Source organism: Aristolochia californica, unplaced genomic scaffold (assembly GCF_029961685.1).
Source record: "Aristolochia californica isolate CCGP_79_NKW_82.1479 unplaced genomic scaffold, dmAriCali1.0.hap1 SCAF_2, whole genome shotgun sequence".
Classification (NCBI taxonomy): Eukaryota; Viridiplantae; Streptophyta; class Magnoliopsida; order Piperales; family Aristolochiaceae; genus Aristolochia; species Aristolochia californica.
This window is the reverse complement of record NW_027181881.1, coordinates 7,998,370-8,024,938: the sequence shown is the minus strand read 5'-3', so window position 1 is coordinate 8,024,938 and position 26,569 is coordinate 7,998,370. Positions and strand designations below refer to the sequence as shown.

General features: G+C 38.1%; 1 non-coding gene across 1 annotated transcript; it reads left to right on the top strand.

Annotated features, from left to right (window-relative positions):
- The first annotated feature begins 20,899 nt into the window (after window positions 1–20,899).
- Window positions 20,900–21,006, top strand: LOC137957420 (small nucleolar RNA R71). Its single transcript, XR_011113387.1, has one exon. It is a non-coding gene; the product is annotated as a small nucleolar RNA R71 (small nucleolar RNA).
- Window positions 21,007–26,569: the final 5,563 nt, after the last annotated feature.

The following is a 26,569-nucleotide window of genomic DNA, read 5'->3' as shown; positions in this document are numbered from 1 at the left end:
AAATATCTATAAGTATATTTTCTTACCTATTCAACAAATTCTATATTTGAGTTTTTTATAAGGAGATATTGATCTAGGAAGAGTCATTTGTTATGCTAAAAAAAAGGAGAAACAGTGCTTAGTTGGGCCAGATGACAGAGACCGAAATCTATTAGATTATTTATCTTCTGATAATTATATTTTATAAAGATAATTTATACTTGTATGAAATTTATTTAAGTATAGTTTTATAAGGAGAAAATTTCATGTCAATTTGATCTATATTTAAAGATATATGGGCATTGGAAGAATCAAATGTCATGTTGGTATCCTGTTGCATTGAAAAATCCGAATTTAAGCCAATTGTTTTGTCTCACTTTTTGAGTTGCTATATCAAGAAAATATCTCACTTCTCCCTGATTTGAGGGCTTATTTATACATCTCTGTTATTTGGGCTTATCGCTACATCTATGATATTTGGTTCAAGCTGGTATCACTGCCATTACCTCCTAGCTTGAGGGGAGAAGCAGAAGAAGTATAAGAAAGAGGTATTTTATTCCATATGTTGTGGATAAGTTTTATGTGACCAAAATATTCAAGAAAGGGGGAACACAAAAGATGAAGCTTCTACATCTAAGAAAAAATATTTATATCGGATTATGATTAGTTCATGGGTCCTTCTACAAGGTTTATTATTTTGGTTCGTGTTATATGTGTTGGAAGATGGTTGTGTTATATTCAACTACAACTATTATGTCTCTTTGGGGACATTATTATTGAAGAAGGGGTGACCTCGGTATCTTTTCTCATATCATCATTTATTTAACCCCGTAAAAAAATATCATGATTGGGAAACCCTAATGGACCCTGTTAAAAATATCACAGTTGGAAAACCATGATGGAGGAATTTAATACCTTGTAAAAAAATATCACGGTTGAGAATCCATGACGGAGGATACCCTGTCAAAAAAATATCACGGTTGGGAAACCATGACGGAGGAACTTATTATTACATCTATGTTACACCGCCCTGGATTGGCCAGTTGGGCCTCATGGTAGAGAACACTAGTGTGAGGGGGAGTGTTGGAAGATGGGAGGACTGTCATTTTATACAAAAATATTTTATACATCATTTGTAGCAAGCAGGGAGTTTATGATGTTCTCTCACCCCCAACTTGAGGGGGAGTGCTGGAAGATGGGCTCCAGCCCACACAACCAAGGAAGGCCCATAAGATGGGCCCAAGCACATACGAAGTAGGACCCACCATGATTACCATGAGCTGACATCCTTATCACATAAGTTGGAAGATCAAGAAGGACTCACAAAGATAACCACAAGCTGGTTGGAAGATCAAGGACTCACAAAGATAACCACGAGTTGGCATCATTATCTTATGGTCACGTCATAGAAGAGTTCTAATTTGAGTTATGTTTGTCTTCTATTTATATTTTTTTATTTAATTATGCTAAAACTTATCCTTAAGTGTTAGAGTTTGGGTGTAATTGGGACAAAGGTAGTTTTATTATAATTGGACTCTACTACTTTCCTCTATTATAAATAAAGGTTCATCTACTCTGATTATAATAAGTTAATGAAGTCAATGAAGTATTTCTTTTTTCCTTAAATTCAACATCTTTAAGCCACTATTCTTTATCTTGTAAATTTCCATCAAAATTTCTTTAGAGAGAAAAGGAGAGAGCCACACACTTTGGAAACTTTATTCTCTTTCAATCGTCCTCGCATTTATAATAGAACAAGCTCATTGATCATTTTAGAACGTCTTACAAAGTAGGAGGCAACTTGAATCTCTCAAAGAGAAGCATCTCTCCAAGTAAGGGTGTAACTTTTTTCATGTAAAAGTCTTGTTCTTGATGGCTTAAAATGACTCAAAAGTTGAAGGTTCCTGCTACTTCTCGAACCTCTCTTGCAGTCTGACCTTTGCTGGTTCAAATATCAATTTCTCTTTGTAGAAAACTCTGATTGCCAAAATTATTTTTGATTTGGAAAGTAAACTCAATTTTTTTTCCATCAATATATATATTTTTTATGAAAAACTCGGTATGAAGGAGTGAATTCCTAAAAAAACAATAGGTATTGGTACTAAAAAGAGAGAAAAAAAGATAAAATACAAACCTAAACTACTAGGGATGATAAATCAGAAAAGGATCACATAATCTTAGTGGGTTAACCAAGTCAATGACCAAGTCAACTCATAGAACCTACTATGATACCATGTTGAATTTCTTAAAAAGAGAAAAACTTCACTAACTTGTTGTAATATGAGTACATGAACCCCTATTTATAATACAGGAGAGTAGTAGAGTCGAATTACAATTAAACTACCCTTGTCCCAGTTACATCCAAAGTTTAACACTTAAAGATACGACCTAACATAATTAAATAATTGAACATAAATATAATACTAACATAATTAAAACACCTTTTAACTAAAACTCTTTTGTGAGACCTCCTTCCAGAATAATTCTAGCTCTGTAAGACTTTTTGTTGTGAGACATATGAAAAACTTCCATATCTGTTGTTCAACAGATCATTACTGTCTAGGCAAGTAAATTTCACATGGAATAATCGATCATCCCACCTGATTGATCGATCAGTCTAAACCTTTCCAGTAAGGGGTATAAAGCATGATCGATCATAGGAAAATGCACTTATCAATCATACCTGTATTGCACAATCAGAGGGAATTTCGATTGATTGATCAACTTGAAATTTTTGGACCAATAGTAACTTATTGATCGATCGGTCCATCAATAAATAAGTTACTATTTGACAGAAAACTAGCCATTATGATCAATCTCTTAGCAGTGATCGATCAATCAAAGAACTGATTTTTGAAAATGGGCAAATAACGACTACTTTGAGTTGGGGAAATTATAAAAACCCTACCAAACCGTGAGTAGAGAAGTTAATGAACATTTATTGGCAAATACTCAAGCCATTACTCCCTATCTTACAAATTTCCCCTAAAAGTACTTTAGAGTGAAAGAGTGAGCTTCACACCTTTAAAAAATCTCATTTATCTTTCATCAATCCTTGCACACATATTGTTAGAAGTTCCTTCATCATTTCACATCAGGCTACAACGGAGGAGGAAGTTTGAATATCTCGATGAGAAGCATCTCTCCAAGTAAGAGTGTAATTTTACCTTTCTTTTACTTGATTTTGTGAGAGGCTCATCTAGAACCTCTATAATCTAGATAGAAAGGTCTAGCTAGTGCTAGAATCTTGCAGCAATCTCTTGGGGAGATTGGTTTTGTACAAATCGTGTATTGAACTACACGTGTCCAAAGAGAGTCAGAATATCTTTTGTAATTCTAGCTATTAAAGTTTTTAAAATAGTGGAATTTTCTCAAGCAACGGTTTTTGGGCAATGACTACAACTCTAGAGGAGCATCGATAAGAAAAAAATTTTCCTATCCATGGGGTATGTGCATGTTATATTTTATCTTGAATTACTTTTATGCATGAATTTATAGTTACATGAACATCTTATTTTTAATTTAATAATCTCAATTCACCTTTCTCATGAGAAACCACTAGGGCCAAAATCGTTTACCCTCTCAGGCTAACCCCTTGTTTGCATTGGTTGGTCATCTTTTTTTTTTTTTGTACGGGTGTTTTTAAGTTTGTTGAAGTACAAGCCGTCGCTCTGGTAGACGTATGCACACTGCGGAACCACCATAAAACTCCTTGTCGTCTTCGTTATTCTTTGTTTTCTTAGTTCATCATGTCTAATTAAGGGGTTTTCGTTCAACAACCAGTATCAGAGCTTCCGGGAAGAACTTGGCGACGACCCAATGAGAATCCCGGTCTTTGAGTTTGGCGAAGATGCAGGGTCAGTGACGACGTCTCGGGAGGAGTTTCTGTTTTCGGGAAACAAAGGTCAACGAGTGTTGAAGGCGTCTCTGTTTCTCGAAACAGAGGAGATTGCAGCGTCGTCCGAGACCATTTCTCTACCGACGACGCGTCGCCATTCGACGATAACCTCACACTGAGGAGTTCCATGACCCTTCGGTTTTGGCAACGATTCCGTCAAGCGCTTTTCGACAATAATCCCGCCACTGCCGTGGACGATGAGAGGACGACGACGGAGACGACGGGGATTTCATCCGAAGAGGGAAAGCGTCACAGGAGGACGACGACAGAAAAAATGAAAATTCGGAACTCGCATCGCGCGGAGACACGAGGAGACGTTGACGTGTGATGCGTTTGACGCCTGATGCGCCAGGGATATTTGTGTTTTTTAATATAATTATCTATAGGATTTAATATTATATAAAAATTATATAGCTCTAATTATTATTAGTGAAATATTAATCCTAAACCATATAACCCTAATTATTATTAGTAAAATATTAACGTAGAATAAGCCGAACAACCGTAAATTTTGTCTCATTAATTCCCATTTGTTTCATTTGACGTCAACAATTCGTATAAGAGATTTACGAGAAATTTTCCGGTCTCTGATTTTGGAAACAGAGAAAGTTTTTCGGGTCAGCGACGACGCAGAGCAGTTTTCCGGCGACGACGCGTCAGGAAGAGTTTACGTTTTCGGGAAAACAGAGGTCGCGCAGACGCGCGGGACGACGATATCGGGAGGGGAAACTTCCCGTGGAACGACGGAAATGTGAACCATCGTGTGGGACGGCCGGGGACGATGACGGAGACGGACGACGACGGAACCAGAAGAGGGATCGTCGCGTGTGAGCGGAATGTCGCGCGAGTTCGGCGACGAGAACCTTTATGGCGTCGCTAACAGAGATGGGCCGCCAGAGACGACAGGAGGCACAGGGCCGCCGTGAGCTTGTCGCGGGAGGACGACGGAACCGGAACCGTCGTGCGGGACGACGACGGAACAGGAACCATCGCGCGGGACGACCGTGAAGAAAAAAAAGGGTTCGTCGTGGGACGACGGAACCAGGAGAGGAGAAGCGTCGCGGAAGGCGACGGGCTGCCGGAGACCGCGGGAGGCGACTGGACGCTGGAGCCGGAAATGGGAACGTCGCTAAAATTTTTCCGAAGAGCGGGATATTTCCTCTCGATTTCGGAAATCGAAAACAGTGGGAATAATTAATGCCCATTTCTGGAAATCCGGACAGGTTCAGATTTCCTTAATAGGAGACGACGTGCGCGCGACACGTCTGACCAGACGTCTGACGAGGGTGTGTTGGCGCATCCCGAGGGCTGCAGGTTCACGGTGTGCACACTTGAGGACCCCTTCTGTACGTACGTCTAATGGGCGTTGGATTAGGCAAATCGTCGAGAATCCTATCCAAATATTATATAATATAAGGAATTTTAGATTACGGTAGAGGTGGGTGAAAGACTTATTAGTATAGTAGGGTCTGTTAAAGGCGTTGTACGAAAACCAACCGGTAGGAATATATAACATGGATTAAAAAAATATGGAAGTGAAGGTTGTGCCAACGATTAGGCTGTTTGGTTAATGATGTGATGTATCACGTCATAGATGAGGAATCACCGACGATAATTTGGTTGAAACTGGAAAGTCTGTATATATCCAAGTCGTTGACGAATAAGCTTTATTTTAAACATAAACTGTATGGTTTTAAGATGATAGAGGGCTTAGATCTGAGCTAGCATATCAATGTTTTCAATAAGCTCATTAGTAATTTGAGGCGGGTTGATATGAAGTTCGAAGACGAAGACAAAACATTAATGTTACTGAATTCTTTTACAAATTCTCCTACGTACGAAAATTTGGTTACGACTCTGATGTGGGAGAGAAACTCTCGAATTGGAAGAAATCACAAGTGCTCTATTAGGCTTCCATCAGAGGAAGAAAGTCAGTGATGAGACTTCACAAGGTGAAGGACTTGTGGTAAAGGGTAACCAGGAACGTAGAAGAAACATGTCTCGGAGTGGATCGAGTAACAACAAATCTCGATTTAAATGCAGGAAGAGGAAAGACATCATGTATTTTAAGTGTGGGAAAAAGGAGCATATAAAACAGGATTGTCTAGAGAAAAAAAAAGGGATGCAGAGAACAGAGAGGGTCCATCAAAGCTGCGAATGTAATGGAAGAAGAAGACTCAGAGAGTAGTGACGGGAATGTGTTTTCTGTTTCATCCAATTCATGTTATCTCAAAGATTCTTGGATTCTGGATTGGGCATGCTCTTATCACATGACGCCAAATAAAGATTGGTTTCACACATACAGAGTAAACTCTGGTTCTGTTATGAAGGGTAATGATGCTTTATGTAAAGTTGTTGGAATAAGAAGTATACAAATTAAAATGTTTGATGGTGTGCTTAGAATGTTGTGTGATGTTAGACACATACCTGATTTAAGAAAGAATCTGATTTCATTGGGCACTTTAGACTTTAATGGATATAGTTACAAATTTGCAAGTGGAATAATGAAAGTTAGTAAAGGTGTCTTAACAGTGATGAAAGGACAAAAAATATTTGATAATATATATACATTGTAAGGTACCACAGTTGTAGGTGGAGTAGCAGTAGTAGAGTCTGAGTCAGGCTGTACAGTCTTGTAGCATATGAGGTTAGGTCATACGGGAGTGCATAGGATGATGGAGTTTCATAAGAGAAATCTATTGAAGGGTATCAAAACATGCAAGTTTGATTTCTGCATGTTTTATGTCCTTGGGAAACAGAATAAGGTGCAGTTCAAGGCAGTAGATACAAGACGGAGGGGATTCTCGACTATTTTCAATCAGATGTTTAGGGGCTAGTAAGAGTAGCATCCCTAGGATGACACATGTATTTTGTGACCTTTATTAATGACTACTCACGAAAAGTTTGGGTGTACTTCATGTAGCACAAGTCAAAAACAATTATCAAGTTTAAGTTGTGGAAAACTGAAGTAGAGAACTAGACAGGGAGGAAGATTAAATGCCTTCGATAAGACAATGGTACTAAGTACACAAACTCAAAGTTCAAGAAGTTGTGTGAGCAACATGGAATTAAGAGACACTTCACAGTATGCAAGACACCACAATAGAACGGTGTGGCGGAAAGGATAAACAGAACTATAGCTGAAAAAGCTCGATGTCATAGGTTGAATACTTGGATTGCAAAGAACTTTTGGGCAAAAACAGTGAATATGACATGTTTCTTGATTAACAGATCACCTAGAGCAACACTAGATGGGAAAGTATCAGAGGAGGTATGGACAGTGGCTTGAGAGTGTTTGGTTGTCTAGCCTATGTACATGTTTCTAGTTAGGAGAGGTCAAAGCTTGATGTGAAGTCTAGACATGTATCTTTCTGGGCTATCAGAAAAGGGTGAAAGACTTCAAGCTCTGGGATCCAAAGGCAAACAAGACGGGTGATCAGTAGAGATGTGGTTTTTGATGAAAAAGCCATGTTGCAGCATACTCAGGAAGAAGAAAAATAGGTGCCAGAAAATTGTTGCACAAATGAGCATATGGTGCAGGTGGAGCTAGAGAACCATGGTAGAGAAAAGGATACTCAACATGCAAAAAGTTCTAGCTCAGGTGATCAACAACATCACTGTATAGCCACAGACAGACCCAAACACACTATCAAGCCACCTACCAGGTATGGTTTTGAAGATTTGGTTTCTTGTGCACTTATTACTAGTAGCATTCAGGAGGCAATACAAAGCCAGGAGAAAAGTAGATGGATAAGTGCTATGGTGGAGGAGATGAAGTCTATGCATAAAAACCAGTCACGGGAGTTGGTGGAGCTTCCCAAGGGGAAGAGAGTGATAGGGGACTTGATAAATGTCTCCAGTTGCTGGATGAGAGACAACACCCAACCTATTGTTCCAAGTGGAGTCCTAAGTTATGCTTTCTTTCTTAAGGGGTGAATATTCGCCAAGGTGGAGATTGTTGAGCATATGACTGATATAATATAAAGTTGGGAGGGGGGAATATTAATGTATAGGGGTATTTGTGTCTTTTTGACACAAATAATACCTCTAAGGTTTAATATTATATAAAGACTGTAAAATTGATTAGCATTAATGAAATATTAATCCCTCTAGCTCAGGTGGACGTAGGCTCTGCTGAACCACCGTAAATTTTGTCTCGTTCGTTCTCATATTTTTTGTTCACATCAACACGAAGGTTGTGACGACTATTAGGCTTTGTTTGACTGATGACGTGATGTATCGCATCATGGATGAGGAATCATCGATGGAAGTTTGGTTGAAATTGGAAAGTCGGTATATGTCCAAGTCGTTGATGAACAAGCTCTATCTTAAGCAGAAACTATATGGTCTTAAGATGTCAGAGGGCTCGGATCTGAGCCAGCATATCAACATTTTCAATCAACTCATTAGTGATTTGAGGCGGGTTGATGTGAAGTTTGAAGACGAAGACAAGGCGTTAATGTTGCTGACTTCCCTACCGAATTCTCTTATGTACAAAAATTTGGTTACAACTCTGATGTGGGGAAAAGAAACTCTCGAATTGGAGGATATCACATCTGCTCTATTAGGCTTCCATTAGTGGAAGAAAGCCAGTAATAAGACTTCACAAGGAGAAGGACTTGTGGTGAAGGGTAACCAGGAATTGGTTAGGCAGATATTACCATGGGAAACCCTTGAACCATGGATGTAAGCTAAGGCACAGATTATTTGGCAGATTAAAATTTTAATACACCAATAAGAGTGCAAGACCTTGGGGCTATATAGTAGAATGTTTTTGAGAGTATATGGGTTCTTCGGATACAACAAACAACTATATTCGATAACAGTTCCCAAGGTCAATGATAACATGTCTAAATGGTGCTTTTCATGTGAAGTGACATTATCTAATGCCCCTTAAAAAAATGGATTGTAATATCTTGTGCCCCTTTCATATGAGTTGCATGAAATAATGTGAGAAGAGTGGTTGTGTTGGAGATACTTGTTTTTATGGTGGATTGTAATATTCTAGCTATTCCGTAAAACAAACAAAAATGAATGATCTCTTTCTATTCACCTCTCTATTTCTTGAAGCTTTCCATTTTGAAGAGCCAATCATGGTCACGACAAGAAATTTTATTCCCTCTCCCTTTGTTGGTTTGTCAACTTCACCATCCATTATTCTTATTATGCTCCTAACAAAGTCTTGTTTTGACCTAAATTTCTTGATTGGTCTCTGCCGAACGAATTATTTACATGACAATGGAGTTTTGCTTCACCATCTACAATGTGAAAATTTAATATAATTTTTTTATTGAAATCAAACTATAATGTTGTAATTCCATTAACCTTATTCTCCCTCTTAAATTATTTTTGATTGAATAATTTTAAGAATTTATCCCTAGCATAAATTTGTAAAGAAAGAGAAAAAACCAATTTGGTCATATAAAACAAATCTCCTTAGCTTCTAAAGAGGTGGATAAACTATACACATATGATAAGGATGTACAATTTCTATTGAGAAGAGAAAATAAGGAAATATAGAATATGGCAATAGGGCTGAATGGAATCGAAATTCGGAAAGAGTAGGTTGCCTTTTACTATTGGTATTTTCTGTAATTTATGTCGATAATGCCAAATCTCAGCTACAACAATCGATTGAGCAATGAAGAATCCGAGGAAGAATATGGCAGAAATAAGGCACACGAAAGTATGAAATTGAATGAAATTCAAAACTCCCCTAAAAAATAGTGCAAACTGTAGCAAAAAAGAGTCATAATTCAAATTAAATTCAAACTCTTTGACTCTCTCGTTGTGGTTACATGTTAGGAAAGATTGGAGAGGAGGAGACTGCTAGATCACCCTAATCTTTGAAGCGTTGAAGGTTAAGCAAATGAGCTGACTTTGAAATTCGTGAATCGAACCATCTCTCAATTGAGTTTGACTCATTTACTTTGACAATAGTGATCATGATCTAGAATTCTATTTGAGGGCCTATTAGTGCACTGTGAGGGAAAGTGAAAGTGAAAGTGATTTCACTCTTTCTAACACAAAACCGTTAGTGTGTGCACGATAGTAAGTGAAAGTGAATGCAATAGTTCATTTACTTTCACTCGCTCCAGTATAAAACAAGTGAAAGTGAATTCCGACCCTAAACCAAGTTATTTCACTTTCACTTGCTCTCTCGATGTTCCCTCCATCCTCTCTCGACCATCTCTGCTTCTCAACCTTCATCTCTCTCGTTTCTTGCTCTCTGTTGGCTCGCCGTCTCTCACTTTCTACTATGTTGTCGTGCCCTTGTCTCACCGTGTTGCCATCTCGCTAATCTTCTCACCATCTCAAATCCTCTCGTTCTTTCCCCTTTCAACTTCAATTTCTCTCTCTTTCTTCGATTTTTCCCTTTCGGCTTCAATTTTCCTCTCGCAACGATTAACCCCCTTTGATTTCCCTAAAAAATATCTCCCCTTTTGGCTTCAATTTTCCTCTCTTCATTCAATTTTCTATTTATTTATTTATTTATATAAATTCATTACTTTTAATAATATATTTAATTACTAATTTAAGAGTGATAATGTAGATATTGTAAAAATCAGAATTAAGATAATGTGGATATTTAATTATAAATTATAAAAATAACCATCTTTGTTTAGGCATTTTATTTATTATTTTTATAATTAATTAACTAATAATTTTATTTATTTTTAAAATACTATATTTATCTATTTATTATATTCATTTCTGTCAATACTATATTAAATTAGTGATTTAAGAGTGATAATTAAGATATTATTAAAGTAAGAATTTGATCAAGTATCTAGACATTATAAAAGTATATATTTTAGTTTAAGTATTCTATTTTTATAATCAGTTAAATTAATAATTTAATTTTAAATTACCATTATATTATTAATTTATACTGCACTAAAATCTATCTTATGTTATTAATAAAATATTATATTTATTTATTATATTTATTACTTTTAATACTATATTAAATTATTGATTTAAGATTGATAATTAAGATATTGTTAAATTAAGAATTTGATCAAGTATCTAGACATTATAAAAGTATACATTTTTTAAGTATTCTATTTTTATAATTAATTAAATTTATAATTTATAATTATTATATTAATTTAGACTAAACTAAAATCTATCTTAATTTATTAATAAAATATCCTATTTAATTATTTATTATATTAATATTTTTTAATATTACATTAAATTACTTATTATGAAAGTAACCATTTTTGTTTAGGTTTATTATTTGTTTAGGTATAGTAAAAAATATAACTTATTCTCTTGTTTCTACTACATTTTCTATTTTGGGCACTACTATAAGAAAGTACTTTCCAATGTACTTTACATGAAGCGCACACACATAAAAAAATGATCCACTTTCTATTTCACTTTAACTAGTTTGTTCGCTTTCACATTTACTTTCACTTTTCCTTTCCCCCTTTAAGTACTAATGAAAATTTGATCTTCATCTTCATCTTATGCATCTACATGATCTTCATCTTCGAAATGGGTGTTAGTGTGGACAACTTCATCTTCGAAATCTTTGAAATAGGGTGTTAGTGTGGACAACTTCATCTTCATCTTCATCTTAGAAATTTAAAATCATTGATTTTATTAATTATAAAAATGAGCTAATTAAACCAAGTGTTTGAGTTAACAATATTTTAATTACCACTATTAAATCACTAATACAATAGAGTAAATAAAAAAAATTATGATTAATGAATAAAAAATATTATATTAATAACATAAGATAGATTTGCATTGTATTAATTAATAATATATTTTGAAAAAATTAAAAGTAATTAATTAATCAAATGCATATTTTAATTATATTTTATTTACCAGAGACTTAAATATGAAGTTTAATATAGTAATAAAATTAAAAAAATAATAAATAAATACATATACAACTTTGAAAATAACCTAAAAAAAATTATTCAAATAACGAGTTCGTGCCTTTAATATTACAATCAACGAGTTACAAGTTTAGTACATATAAATTACGCATGTTCAAAAGTAATAAGAGTAAACCATCATTTATCGTTCCACATGGATGTCGATATGGCATCTAGAAATTGTGCGGCTCTTATGGATTCTAATGCATTTTGCCTCCGAATGTTTATTACTCAGCTACCCACATCCTCAAGATCATCGCAATCGTCACTGCCTGTATCATCCATTGTACCTAATTGGACCGCATCACCTCCTCCACCGAGCTCGCCACCCAAATCATCATCTTCATCTTCAAATATATCATCATAATCTTCAAATATATCATCATAATCTTCTGCACGTATATAATTGTGCAATATGCAACAAGCATGTACAATTTTCACCTGGATCTTAAAAGAAAATGGAGGAGTGCCTTTTAACATTTAAAATATAGCACCAAAAGTTCGCTCAATAATATTCCGTAAAGATGAATGTCTTCGGTTGAATAATTCTTTTTCATTTGTAGGAATATTATCTCCAAATTTTTGCAGATGATATCGGGTTCCTCGATATGGAGCCAAAAATCCCGGAAGATTTGCATAACCAGCATCGACTAGATAATATTTTCCTATAATAAAAATTATATACCACATAAAATAATTGAAGATAAAATAGATAAAAAATTACTGCATAAAAATATATTACTTACCTTTAGGTACAAAGATTTTATCTCGACGAGTCAATGCATCCTTCAGTACACAGGAATCGGCTGTTGACCCCTCCCATCCAGCAAGTACATAAGTGAATTGCATATCAAATGAACATGCTGCCATCACATTTTGTGAGAGATAACCTTTTCTATTCCAAAACCTTGGTTGATCTTCAAGTGAAATGTTGGCTTTGATATGAGTTCCATCAATAGCTCCAATACAATCCTAATTATACATTTTCAATTAATATTTACTAACTTTGTATATTAATCTAAAATTATTTAGTTATAGGAAGTGATGTTACCTTGAAGTAGGGATAAAACATTGAATTTGTTAAAATCTTCGAGTGTGTGCGTTCCGAAGGGCGTTTGACGTAATCAGAGTGAAGTTTAAGGATTGCATCCAACACCTTGTTGAAATACTTACTTATCGTCCAGTTTGATTTATCAAACATCTCTGCTGTGACACTATACACTTGTCCTTGACCAACAGTTAGGAGGAAATATGCAAGTTGTTCTTCAACTGAGATGGTCTTTGTGGTTGATAAAAACCCTTTACTAGTAAGTATATCTACGAAGTTGTGAAATACCAGTTGGTTCATTCTGCACACTTTCCGAAATTTTACTGGAATTTTGTCTAGTGCCTTTTGCAAATACAATGGACCATTCATCCCACAAGAAAGTGGTACACATCTGTTGCAATGGTAAAAATAGTATCTTTCCATGGCGATCAATGATGTATAATTTAATCACATCGGCTTTAATACCTCGCAAACGTACGAATCGTTCATGTAATCTAGCAGTAAGCGAGGGTCATATCCACAGGGAGGATTGAATTCTGTGTATTCTTCAGTCAACTAGCCTAACCAAATATGATGAATTAATCTGAACTAAACACTAATTATATCCTAAATTATCAAGCAATAATCTAATTAACTACTTGCACAACAGGAAACGTCAACTCTGGATTTTACCGTGATTCGTGCCTCTCTCGAGCACCACGTAACCACGAATCCAGATTCTCAATCCTTGCGTCTAGCCCCTCTCGGGCCCCTAGAGTTAATGACAAAGAGTGGAATACAATAGAATGCAGAGAATCAATTTTCTATTGTGATGATGCTAAAATTATCAACTCTGGATTTTACCGTGATTCATGCCTCTCTCGAGCGCCACGTAATCACGAATCCGATTTCTCAATCCTTGCGTCTATCCCCTCTCGGGCGCATAGAGTGAAAGACAGAAATCGGATTAAAATACCAAAATCCAACCTCAATTATAATCCTACCCTAATTAGCTAATTTAATCAAATATCCAGAAAACAAATCTTAAATAAATATTAATTATCAAATCAGATTCAATTAACATTCAAAACCTAAGTTCAAACCATATAGAAACTAAATTCAATAATGACGAATTACTCCCCTTCTTCCTCCTCTCGCTCGGGCAGCAACTCGTTCTCACGGGTGCTGCAATTTCCCGAAATCAATGGCTTCGGGTTGGCAAGAGTGAGTGGCCGGAGGTAGAGACGACGCCGGCGACGAAGGTTGGAAGCCGACGGATGGAGGGAACGTCCGACGAAGAACGAAATAGAGCTGATGTTCTCTAACCGGCTCTCTCGAGTCTCGGTTGGAGTCGAAATAGCTCCGGGAATGGTCGGAAATACGTAATCGACGCCGGAGGATGGTCGAAAAGCGGAAGTTGCACCGGAGAAGCCCTCTCGGATCACTTCTCGGTCTGGCGAGCGATGACTGTCGAACTCACCTCGACGGAGACTCTCTCGAGCTCTCCTCGGGTTTGTTCTCGGTTGCTGGACGGCAGTGGACGACGGTGGCGTGGCGGAAGGTATTGGCTCGGTGAACGACGGTGGGGAACTCCTCTCGGGTCCTCCCCTGTTTCCGGTAAAAAAACCTCTGTTTTGGTCTCCGTTTCTGTTTCTCTTCACGCTGCCTTCGACCCCCTTCGTTCGATGCTTCCCTTTCCTTTAAATATGATTTTTCTTATTTTAAAACGATTTGCCCTAGAAATTACCTCCATTTCACTAAGGGCATTTTGGTAAATATCTTCTTCTCCACCCAAATTCTCCCGAAATTCCATAATTGAATCTATAAAAAGCATTTCAGGAAGAAATAAAACTAAAAAATAATGAAATATAATTCAGGAGAGAGAAATATGCAATATCGACAGTGATTAATGCCAAATTCAATAAATGCTCATTTCATTTGAAAACCGATAAGTAACCACCTATAACACAATTATAAAGGTTATTCTATTATAATTAACCTAGTTATCATGTTAGAATATGACATCTATCACACCCCCAAACCTAAATCTTTGCTAGTCCCTAGCAAAACAACAATCGAACCAAAATTAAGCCTAGGAAAACAAAATGCCACTTTCGTAGGGAGCACGATTGCATTTAGTGCATGCAACAAGCCGTTAAACCCCTACTCTGCAGTAGTGGACGAGTTATGTCTCGTGAGGGTTTGCATGGAATTTACCCACAAAATTCATCTAAATCAATAATATAAAAAGAAAAACTGAAGAAAATTTACTCCTCATTAGCATATGACTAACACTTAGTATCGTAAAATATCTGAAATTCATATGAGATCTTGCGAAATATTAAAACTTGTGTAAAATATAGCCTATTATCAATCCAAAAACACTCATTGTTACTCCACCTGAACCAATGTGACCCATAAGCTATTACTTTAACAGAACAAAGAGGCAGCAGATAACAATAAAATCCTGGTCACATCACAATTACGGGAAAATAGTAAAGTAAGTCTGTTGTCTTACAATCTCACAAAAGAAATATACCAATTTCAATCTTGACTTGCAACTTCTTTAAAATTACAATTCATCATTAAAGTTAAAGAAACATCATTGCTTCCAAATTTAAAACCATTTTATGCTATTACCAGCGCACTTTTGCTATTACCAGCGTAATTTTTGTTTCACTGAATACTTTTGGTATTACCACCATTTTGTATTCGTCTTCACTGCACATGCACTTATTTTTAAGTAACCGACTGTTTCGGTGCATGTCCCTGGGTTTGCCCAGGCTGTTTCTGAAGTTATCTGTCTTTTGCAAGCAAGAGCATTTCCATTTGCATTCATACATTACAACAAGAAATTTCACTGAGGTATAAAAAGGAATGAGTTCAAACAGGCATACAAGACTATTCAGACTAACATAGATCAACACTAGATTTACATGTTCTCTTTTGAAACTAAGTTCCAAGTCTAATGCAATAGTAAGTTATCCCATTGAATTCTCATGGATCACAACAAATGATATCAGATTTCTAATAGGCATATTCTACACTGTTTTACGATCATTTTTGAAACACATTTGAGCAACTTATTTTAACTCTACTAATGTTAATCACATACTAAGAGGTGTAATTTGAAAACCACGAACAAAAATCGAACGAAAATTATTGCTAAGACATAAAAGAGTCATCCCTCCCCCCCCCCCCCCCCCCCCCCCCCCCCCAAACCTAAGCCTGACATTGTCCTCAATGGGGAAAAGTAGGAATGATACATAGTCTCCCTCGAAGAAGGTTTACTCGTATCAGCCGTACCCGTAGGTAATCATCTGTAGATGAAACCGCTATCCCACATCACACTTTGAAGAAATCTCCGTGTGACTGGCCACTGAAGGCATCAGGAATCACGCGCTGAACACAAGTCCTTAAGTTACTCACCATAAGGTTTTCATTCAATACTTCAAGATCGAACAGGTCAATCCCAGAACGGTTGTTTGAGTACAGACCTCTCAAACTAGGGACCAAAAGTCTGGTCATCAACTACTAGAACCATTTATGCTCTCGGCCGGCAAGAGAGTATGAATAAACCAAAAAAAAAAATAAAATAAAAATAAAACTGTAATGTACAAAGGGATAGAAACATGGGGATTGCCCACAATGTGCTAAGTTTATAGTCGTAAGCAAGACTCTGACGCATTCAAGATGAAATGACAGGTTCCTCCAAGAAAATCACCATCACCTCCTCCGGTGTGGGGACATTCTCAAGATACGGTTTGAGCCTCTGACCGTTAACTTTGAAGATCGACCCATCTCCGTGATTGCGGATCTCAATAACGCCATGAGGAAACACCTGTGTAACTTCAAATGGACCCATAAAGCATTGTCCAATCGAGTGGACCAATCTTTCCTATCAAAGCGAACTGAATTCTCCAAAATCTGTTTGATCTCCCTATTAGAGATTTCCACTTGACCACAAGTTTACGGGTGGTACGGAGTGGACACCCGATGAGTGATGGAATATTTCTTCAATAAGGTCTCAAATGCTCTGTTACAAAAATGAGATCCCCCATCACTGATGATCGCTCTAGGGGTACCAAATCGATTAAAGATATTTTCTTTTAAAAACTTTACCACCACTTTGTGATCGTTTGTCTTCCATGATATAGCTTCAATCCATTTAGAGACATATTCAACAGCAACAAGGATGTATTGATAGTCGAACGAGACAGGAAAAGGACCCATGAAGTCAATACCCCACACATCGAACAATTCAACAATAAGAATGGGGTTAAGAGGCATCATGTTCTTCCTAGACAAACAACCAGTTCGTTGGCATTTATCACACACCTGATAAAACTCATGGGCATCTCTAAATAATGAAGGCCAATAGAAACCACATTGCAAGACTTTAGCCGCAGTCTTTCTAGCACCAAAATGTCCACCACATGCGTGGGAATGACAAAATTCAAGAATGTTGGCAAAGTCTTGCTCATGTACACAACGCCTAATGACTTGGTCAGAACACACCTTGAACAAATAAGGGTCATCCCAAAAAAAATGTTTAGACTTGGGTAAAGAATTTCAACCTATCTTGTTTACTCCAATAATCAGGAATCTTATGAGTTACAAGATAGTTGACTATGTCAGCAAACCAAGGCAACTGGGATACTTGGAGAAGTTGTTCATCAGGGAAGGAATCATTTAAAGGAAGGAATCCTTCCTGAGGTACTACACAGATCCTAGATAGATGATCAGCAACAATATTCTCACAACCCTTCTTATCTCGAATCTCAAGGTCAAATTCTTGCAATTGCAAGATCCATCTAATCAAGCGAGGTTTAGTGTCCTTGATGGATAATAAGTACTTCAAAGCAGAATGATCAGTGAACACTATAACCTTTGACCCTAACAGATATGATCTGAATTTGTTCAAGGCAAACACAACAGCTAGCAACTCCTTCTCAGTGGTAGTGTAATTCAATTGAGCATCATGAAGAGTTCGGCTAGCATATTGAATGACACAGGGCATTTTATCCGTCTTTTGCCCCAAAACAGCCCCCAATGCATAGTCAGAGGCATCATACATCAACTCAAAAGGCAAAGACCAAATAGGGGGTTGGACAATGGGTGCAGTGGACAAACATTTCTTCAGTGTTTCAAAAGCCTGAATACAGGCATCATCAAAGGCGAAAACAACATCTTGAGCAAGTAAATTTGTCAAAGGACGAGAAATTTTGCTAAAGTCTTTAATGAAACGCCTATAGAACCCAGCATGGCCACGGAAAGAATGCACCCCCTTCACAGAAGTAGGTGGTGGCAGATTGGTAATTAGGTCAACCTTGGCTTTGTCCACTTCTACACCCCGCTCAGACACTACATGTCCTAAAACAATTCCTTCTTTCACCATGAAGTGGCATTTTTCCCAATTCAAGACTAAATTGGACTTAATGCAACGGGACAATACGAGTGAAAGATTGTGCAGACATGTATCAAAACTAGAGCCAAACACAGAAAAGTCATCCATAAAGACCTCTAAAAATTCACCAATCATGTAAGAAAAGATACTCATCATGCACCGTTGGAAAGTAGCTGGCGTATTGCATAAACCAAAAGGCATGCGTCTGTAAGCATAGGTGCCAAACGGACACGTGAATGTGGTATTTTCCTGGTCTTCTGGAGCAATGGGAATTTGATTGTAGCCGGAGTATCCATCTAAGAAGCAATAAAAATTGTGGCCGGCCAATCGCTCTAGTACCTGATCAATGAAAGGTAGTGGGAAGTGATCCTTCCTAGTGGCAGAATTAAGTTTTCTATAGTCAATGCAGACATGCCACTTGGTGGTAGTTCTTGTGGGAATCAATTCACCACTCTCATTTTTCATTATCGTTATCCCCCCTTTCTTAGGGACAACTTGAATTGGACTCACCCAGGTGCTATTGGAAATAGGGTAAATGATTCCTGTCACAAGCAACCTGATGACTTCTTCTCTCACAACCTCCAGCATATGGGGATTTAACCTACGTTGCATCTCATGTGAGGCTTTAGTCCCCTCCTCCAAATGAATACGATGCATGCATATGGAGGGGATAATCCCTTTTAAGGCATCAAGAGTCCACCCCAATGCCTCTCTGTGTGCTTGTAAAACTTCAGTCAATTGTTCCTCCTGCTCAGTACTCAAATAAGAGGAAATAATGACTGGTAATGAGTTCATGGGTCCCAAGAACGCATACTTCAATGTGGGAGGAAGTGGCTTAAGGTCTAGCTTGGAAGTTTCAAGAGGTTTGTCCAAGTCAAGAGGAAGATCCTGTAGATGTTTAGTTGTGATAACCTCATAAGCTTCCTCCAACAGAGGTACAAAATTGAGTAAAGAATTAACCTCTCAGAAATATGTTTCCTCATCAAAATAGTCCATGTCTAAGGATGTTATGCAAGACTCAAAAGATTCAAGAGTGGATTCTTTATCAAGCATAACAGTTTCTATATTAAATGCAGGACTCAGATCATCATACTCAAGTGGGTGGTGCCCGACATTAAATACATTCAATGAGACCTTAAAATTTCCAAAAGACAACTCCAACTCACCACTTTTACAATGAATGATAGCATTAGATGTGGCTAAGAAGGGACGTCCTAGGATGACAGGAATTTGGTTGGTCACATTGACTACTGGTTCTGTATCAAGAACAATGAAATCAACCGGGAACAGAAATTTGTCCACTTTTATCAAAACATCTTCAACTATTCCTTGTGGTATCTTGACAGAACGGTCAGCTAGTTGAAGTGCGGTGGGAGTAGGCTTCAATTCCCCTAAACCTAATTGCTGGTACACAAAAAAAGGAAGCAAATTCACACTTGCCCCTAAGTCAAGAAGAGCTCTCTGGATGGTATGTTCACCAATGACACATGAAATTGTGGGACATCCAGGATCTTTAACTTTAGGAGGAGTGTTATGCTTCAGAATTGAGCTTACATTCTCAGTAAGAAAGACCTTTTTGTTAACATGTTGTTTTCTCTTCTGTGTACAAAGGTCTTTCAAAAATCGGGCATAGGCAGGCACTTGCCTAATAGCATCAAGAAGTGGAATGTTAATGTGAACCTTACTAAACAGTTCCAACGTTTCAAGCATGCTATCTCCTTTCCTAGGTGGGCCCGATAACCTCTGCGGATAAGGAGCTAATGGGACTTGGTTAGGGATCTGCTTGGCTGTTGGTGGAGAACTTGGAGGTTCTTCACTCAATGATGTGTCCCCATTGTCATCCTTTGACTCCTTAGACTTAGTGGTCCCTACCCCATTGTTCAACTCACGACCACTCCTAAGGGTGGTTATGGCTTTGGCTTGCTCATGGTGGGGTTTGGAACTCACCCTCATGTGTGCTTTTGGGGTTAGGAATGGTTTGACTCAGGAGTCTATTTTGTGCTTGTTCACTCATGTGGCTGGCCAACTGACTCACTTGCATTTCAAGTTTAGCAATGGAGGACTGTGTATTCTGCATGAATAATTGAAGTGTATCCTCAAGTGATGGTTTTTGTGGAATCAATGGTTGTTGAGTGAAGTGTGGGCGAGGAGATTGGGGTTGAGTAAACCCTGGAGGACCCCCAACCTGTGGACCCTTGGACCATGAGAAATTTGGGTGCCTAGCCCAACCCGGATTTTATGTTTCTGAAAAAGGATCGTTACGGTTCGGTCTATGAAAATTCTGGACTGCATTCAAGTCCTCAATGAGCTCTGGGTAGGATGAACTAGATGGACACATTTGTGTGGGATGAGATGAACCAGAGCATATGGCACAAACAGTAGATGGGTTAGGAGAAGGTGAACTCTTGGACACCATAAGGGCATCAATTTTTCTAGTCAACCTTTCAATCTTGGCCATGAGCATGGGTGTTTCACTAACCTCGTAAAGACCCCCTCTTTTGGCTTCGTGGGATCTCCTATCAACATTAAATGATGAACCCCATTGCTGAGATTGATCACTCAACGTTTCAAAGAAGTCCCACGCCTCACTAGCACTCTTACCCATCAAACTCCCACCACTCGTTGCATCTACCATGGATCTAACCTGAGGTGTAAGACCTTGATAAAAGTATTGCACTAAATGCCATTTCTCAAACCCATGATGCGGACACCTACAGATCAAATCCTTCCATTTCTCCCAAGCCTCATAAAAGTGTTCACCCACCTGCTGCATAAAGTTGGAGATTTCTCTCCTGAGGGCTGTAGTTCTCTGAATGGGAAAGTACTTGGACAAAAATTTCGTGACTAATGTGTCCCATGAAGTAATGCTGCCCACCTCTAAGGAATTAAGCCAAGACTTGGCCTTATCCTTAAGTGAGAATGGAAAAAGTCTTAATCGGATAGAGTCATCTGAGAAATTCTGGAATTTAAAAGTTGCACAAATATCTAAGAATTCCTTGATGTGGTAATATGGGTCCTCCTTCTCCAACCCATAGAATGTAGGGAGGAGTTGGATCACACCCGGTTTCAACTCATAACTGGCAGCAGTAGTGGGTGGCAATATAATGCAAGAAGGTGATGTGAAGTGCGATGGGATAGAATAATCCCTCAGGGCTCTACGGTCACCTGCTGCAGGTAACTGTAATGGTTCGCCTTGATTGGCCATGGTAGCTCCTAACTTGACGTCAGGTGTTTGCTACAAATATGTTCTACCTCTTCAACAAAGGGAGCTAATGGTCCACCTAGGGAGCGGCGCCCGTGCATAAAAACACAAAAAGAAACAAAATGAACTATCAAATTAAGCTAACAAACTCACTACTAAAAATATGAACTAACTAGAAGAAATAAAAATAATTCCAAAAAAAAAATACCAAACTAAAAATATGAAAAAATAAATAAAATAAAAAATAAATAAAAATAAAAATAAAAATAAAAATAAAAATAAAATAAAATAAAAATAAAATAAAAAAATCTAACCTAAGACTATGGAGAACAAAGAAATACGCTTAATACGTGCCTCCCCGGTAACGGTGCCAAAAACATGATGTATAATTTAGTTACATCGGCTTTAATGCCTTGCAACCGTACGAATCGTTCATGTAATCTAGCAGTAAGCGAGGGTCATATCCACATGGAGGATGAATTTTGTGTATTCTTCAGTCAACTAGCCTAACCAAATATGATGAATTAATCTGAACTAAACACTAATTATATTCTAAATTATCAAGCAATATTCTAATTAACTACTTGCACAACGGGAAACGTCAACTCTGGATTTTACCATGATTTGTGCCTCTCTCGAGCGCCACGTAACCACGAATCCGGATTCTCAATCCTTGCGTCTATCCCCTCTCGGGCGCCTAGAGTTAATGACAAAGAGCGGATTACAATAGAATGCAGAGAATCAATTTCCTATTGTGATGATGCTAAAATTATCAACTCTGGATTTTACCGTGATTCATGCCTCTCTCGAGCACCACGTAATCACGAATCCGATTTCTCAATCCTTGCGTCTATCCCCTCTCGGGCGCATAGAGTGAAAGACAGAAATCGGATTAAAATACCAAAATCCAACCTCAATTATAATCCTACCCTAATTAGCTAATTTAATCAAATATCCAGAAAACAAATCTTAAATAAATATTAATTATCAAATCAGATTCAATTAACATTCAAAACCTAAGTTCAAACTATATAGAAACTAAATTCAATAATGACGAATTACTCCCCTTCTTCCTCCTCTCGCTCGGGCAGCAACTCGTTCTCACGGGTGCTGCAATTTCCCGAAATCAATGGCTTCGGGTTGGCAAGAGTGAGTGGCCGGAGGTAGAGACGACGCCGGCGACGAAGGTTGGAAGCCGACGGATGGAGGGAACGTCCGGCGAAGAACAAAACAGAGCTGACGTTCTCTAACCGGCTCTCTCGAGTCTCGGTTGGAGTTGGAATAGCTCCGGGAATGGTCGGAATTACGTAACCGACGCCAGAGGAAGGTCGAAAAGCGGAAGTGGCACCGGAGAAGCCCTCTCGGATCACTTCTCGGTCTGGCGAGCGACGACTGTCGAACTCACCTCGACGGAGACTCTCTCGAGCTCTCCTTGGGTTTGTTCTCGGTTGCTGGACGGCAGTGAACGACGGTGGCGCGGCGGAAGGTATAGGCCCGGCGAACGACGGTGGGGAACTCCTCTCCGGTCCTCCCTATTTTCGGTCAAAAAACATCTATTTTGGTCTCCGTTTCTGTTTCTCTTCATGCTGCCTTCGACCCCCTTCGTTTAACGCTTCCCTTTCCTTTAAATATGATTTTTCTTATTTTAAAACGATTTGCCCTAGAAATTACCTCCATTTCACTAAGGGCATTTTGGTAAATATCTTCTTCTCCACCCAAATTCTCCTGAAATTCCATAATTGAATCTATAAAAAGCGTTTCAGGAAGAAATAAAACTAAAAAATAATGAAATATAATTCAGGAGAGAGAAATATGCAATATCGATAGTGATTAATGCCAAATTCAATAAATGCTCATTTCATTTGAAAACCGATAAGTAACCACCTATAACACAATTATAAAGGTTATTCTATTATAATTAACCTAGTTATCATGTCAGAATATGGCATCTATCAATCAACAAAGTTGTGAATTCAACCATAGTTGCAACCTTTTCATCGTCTGTCATAGTATCCATGGAAATCCACAAATTCAATTGCCTAAAATTCATAAACACAAGTAAACATCGATCTTCAATCATAACCTATTTGCAATCACACCTATAAACAACCATATTCATTGACATTCCCACATCCTACATTCAATCACATCCTACATGCATCCACATTCCCACATCCTACATTCAATCACATCCTACATTCATTGACATTCCCACATCCTACATTCAATCACATCCTACATTCATCCACATTCCACATCCTACATTCATCCACATTCCCACATCCTATATTCAATCACAACCTAGATTCATCCACATTCCACATCCTACATTCAATCACATCCTACATTCATCCACATTCCACATCCATACTCAAAACACCATATTCATCTATGCAATATATAAACACAACAACATATCAAATTTAAATACAAACCATACTAATAAGTCTTGCAACGTCATAATTCAAATATCATTTCTACTACATAATAATATTCCAAAAAAAATAGTGTATTTATAACGCAATACAATTAGTTTTCAAAACAAAATTTAAGCCACTGGACCTGCTCTTCCACTGTCATTTCCATAAACATGACCTTCTTAGTTGGTGTATCCAACCATGAAGAAGCGCGATACTTCAATTCTGTAGGTAAGTCCGGGATTTCCCTAAGGTCTTTGACGCAATCTCTTACAATATCGTCTTTCATCATGAAATTTTTAAATGTCTTAGCAATTCGATCTATTGCATCAAAGATTCTTCTACTAGTGTCATTATCGAGCATTTCGGTTCTCTTTCTACGACGACTTGAAGATGACCGTTTACTTCTTTCAGATTGATTACCTAGAGACTCATCCATGCTTAATAATGGTGATGGAGTATCCCTAACTATATCAACATCCTCTGGCTCATCCATCGGGACATGTTCCGATTCACGGATCACCTCATCGCCCTGATCTACATAGGTTGCAGCTCCTGACCCTACCGCTATTGTGTTTCCCACACCACAGCTAATTTGTCGTACAGGGGGCAGCCTTCACGTCTGTACTTCTCAACATCTTTATGCTCCTACAAGAATAGAGTTAGATGTCTTGGAATAGAGTTATACTAACACGGAAAGCATAAAAAATATTTTATAGTACATCATGTAGTTGAGCCATACAGATTTACTAACCTTTATGCAATCAAGCCATACAGAATTACATGCAGTAACTCGTTGTGTGGTTGCATCCCAACCAAACCCACTAGTGTTGATACAGCTCGTTACCGTTTGGTATATTTTTTTCCATGCCCTTGTTCGATTCTTCACCTGCTCAACAGTTTCTTTCATGACTGTGTCTTCATTGAACTTATTTACACAGTCCATGTATACCTCATGCTTCCATACCCCGTTAGGCAACTTGTTCCCTAGATTGACCTGCTCGACCAAGAGATCGAGCATTTTGCTATCATCATCGAATGTCCAAATATCATATGTTCGACCACTTGGTTGTCTTCTTGCAACCATGTATAATCTAAATCCGAGACGGTCATCACGGAAAAAACTTTATCAGACAACCTTTACTCGTCACAGAAACACAAACCATAAAAAAAATACCATGTGGTGGATATGTCTAATACTCGAATCTCCTCACCACATGGAAAAAACATTCCATAGCACTTCAAAAATTCTCAACAACATTCTCACACATTTTAAAATTAATTAAATTATTTTCACTAATGCATATGCACTAAACAATGAAAATACACACACATCAAGTCCAAATTCACTGAAGACCCCTGGTAGAGCCCCATATAACTTCGCAATCACTATGAACTGTACCTCGTCAATGATGGGGGTCGGGTTTCGTTGGCTAATGGACGCCCGTGTAAGCGACTTAACCTTGTTTGAATTGGACTAAAAACCCCTAAACACTAATTCCAGAACTTAATACCTTAAATGCCCAAAACCCTAAACCCTAATTCCAAACCCTAAACCTAAAAAATCCTAGAGCTTAAAAACACAAAACCCCCAAAACCTTAAAAACCATAAACCCCCTAAACCTTAAAAATCCTAATCCCTAAAATACCCTAAACCCTAAACCCTATCACCTACTAAACGCTAAACCCTAAACACTAATTCCAGGATTTAATACATTAAAAGCCCTAAACCCTAAACCCTACACCCTAATTCCAAACCCTAAACCCCCTAAACCTTAAAAACCCTAATCCCTAAAATACCCTAAATCCATAACCATAAACCCTAAACCCTAATTATTGGACCCTTAAATACCGAGCAGCAAACCCTAAAAATAATCCATACACGAATCAAGAATTTAGACTATAAACCGTAACCCTAAATCCCAAAATAATGCACAAATAACCCCCAATTACGCACAGAAAATAAATTTAAATCAAATAAAACACTAATTTAATGAAAAAATTTAGGGTTTAGGCATACCTTCTGAAATTTGGGGAAATCCGAAGCTGAAGAGTGAAATCGATGGTTAATCGAAGTAGATATTAAACAATCGATGCCCAAATGTCCAAAATTGAAGAAAATCAAAATGAAAATGGGAAAATCGAACGAAATCGGAAGGTATTTTCGGGGGAAAGGAGACTAGCCAGAGAGAGAAGGGAGTGGGAGGCCGAAAGGGAGAAGAGAGGGAGAAGACAGAGAAGAAAGGGAGGTCGGGAGGGAATAGAGAAAGGGGGGGTTAGTCAACTTGAAGGACGAGATGATCTTCAACCGCATAACGCCCTTCAACACTTGAAGCCGTTAGTGGAGCGCAGATGAAGCTTCATCTCGATGCAAGGGATGAAGGGGTCCTTCATCTCCACGGTTTAATTTCGATCATGTGGAAGAAGGCCTTGTTTGATCTTCTTTGAATTGAAGGACGGGCGACGCTCGATTTTTCCCCTCTCTCTCCTCGCACCTCCCCATCGCGCGTCGTCATTTCTCATTTTTTTCTTCCTCTCTCCCGCACTCCCTCTCTCGTCTTCCTACGCTCCCGACGTCGCTGCTGCCAAAATCGATCTCGTCCTTCATCTCCGGCCACCGTCTCAGTTCCCTCTCGTCTCCGACCTCATCTCTTGGTCTTCTCTCGGCCTTGCCCTCTTTCTCGCACCCCCTCTCTCGTCTCCGTGACTTTCTCTTGCTTCTCTCGGACTCACTCTCTCTCGCT